We start from the raw sequence: 1569 nt of genomic DNA, 5'->3' as shown, positions 1-1569 counted from the left end.
GACTCTCCCCCGGACCATGTTGAGGAGGTCGTCGGAGAGGTTTGACCAATCCACTGCCGAGGGCGAGCACCGTTCTTGTTTCGTGCCCTTGGTGCCGTCGCGTCGTTGCAGTTGCAGGCCGATCTATGCAGTAATTTATCTAGTTATAGTATAAAGTCACGTAGAGTCCTAAATAAAGTTGTAAACTGGACTGGTGGTTGTACGAGTCCGGCAGGGCGTTGGACGTGGCACAATACGTACGAGATAATCAGAAAAAAGATTTCGTTCCATCGTCTAGCTACGAGTCGCTACGTGCGCCAAACGCCGAAGTACATCGATCACGTACTACTGTAGCCAACCAATAATCGACTAAGCTGCTTGTTCGGCTAGCTTGCACGTACATACAGATAGAGGATCGACAATGTGTCAACGTCACGGACTAGATCGGGACGTCTCCGGCCGAATCTCTAGTTACCAAACAATTACGGAAACCCAAGTCATACCAAAATATCCCATAATCCTACTTATATTAACTAGGATGCACATCTATGATCTGGGCTAATTATACAGCATCGATCTCGGTACGCAACCGGATCTCGCCCTGTACTGAGCTCCCTCCTAGAGCCACCTATAGAGGCATCGACCATGGCAGGCAGCGGCGCCAAGTCAAGCTGCAAGACGGCGGAGGCAGAAGGCAACGTCAATGTCGTTGGACGTGCTGGTGGACATTGCGGTGCGCACCGACCCGGCCACCCTCGTGCGCTGTGCCGCCACGTGCATGGACCGCGTCAAGGAATACATCAGCCTCCACGGCCCCCTCTGCCTCCAGCAGGGAGACCGCTTCGTGCTCCCCCTCCTACGCGGCAATCTGATCTACCAGTCCCACGGCTGGCCCAAGCCCGAGGAGGAGCTGTTTCTGGTGGACACCAGCGTGCCGGATGCCACCAAGCTGCGCACGGCTAGCCGCGGAGGCTTTCCCCTCTCGTCACGCGATGGTCTTGTCCTCGCCCGTGTAGGCTTGGCACAAGAGCTCCGCGTGTGCGACCCGGCCACCGGCAGGAGTCTCACCCTACCATCCGAACAGGCGTTCCCAAGAACGACTGGGGTAAATTATGTCGTGCTCGTCCGTGGCGATGATAAGGGGGCCACCTCCGTTGGCCGGCATTTTCAAGTGGTCAAGGCATATCTAGAGATGTCACAGTACAGCGGCAACCTGCAGCTCCAGACCTTCTCATCGGAGCATGGCGTGTGGGGCCTCTACACCAACAACTATCTACCTAACCTATTTGGCAACCACTTGCAACAAAGCCTCGGCAAGGCCCTGGTCACCGGCAGCACTGTCCACTGGTTGTGCTAGACTGACACCGGGTCCTATGTCCTGAAGCTCCGTGTCAGAGCGGCAAAGGTGATGGCGAGGATGCTCCCAAAAGGGTTCCCACACCACGAACAACACCAAAAACTTCTAGCAACATCGTCGGCGGGTCGGGATGTGCTTGTGCTCGTCGCTGAAGAGGACAAGATATCGGCATGGGCACAATCAAAGCATATAGGCAAGTGGCAGCAACGGCCACATGTGGTGATCAACATGAC

The 1569-nt window shown here is 55.6% G+C and overlaps 1 pseudogene; it reads left to right on the top strand.

Annotated features, from left to right (window-relative positions):
• Positions 1 to 527: 527 nt before the first annotated feature.
• Positions 528 to 1569, top strand: part of LOC123129253 (uncharacterized) — a 1284-nt pseudogene continuing 242 nt past the window's right edge.

Source organism: Triticum aestivum, chromosome 6A (genome assembly GCF_018294505.1).
Source record: "Triticum aestivum cultivar Chinese Spring chromosome 6A, IWGSC CS RefSeq v2.1, whole genome shotgun sequence".
NCBI classification, from domain to species: Eukaryota; Viridiplantae; Streptophyta; class Magnoliopsida; order Poales; family Poaceae; genus Triticum; species Triticum aestivum.
This window is presented reverse-complemented; position numbering and strand designations above follow the sequence as displayed.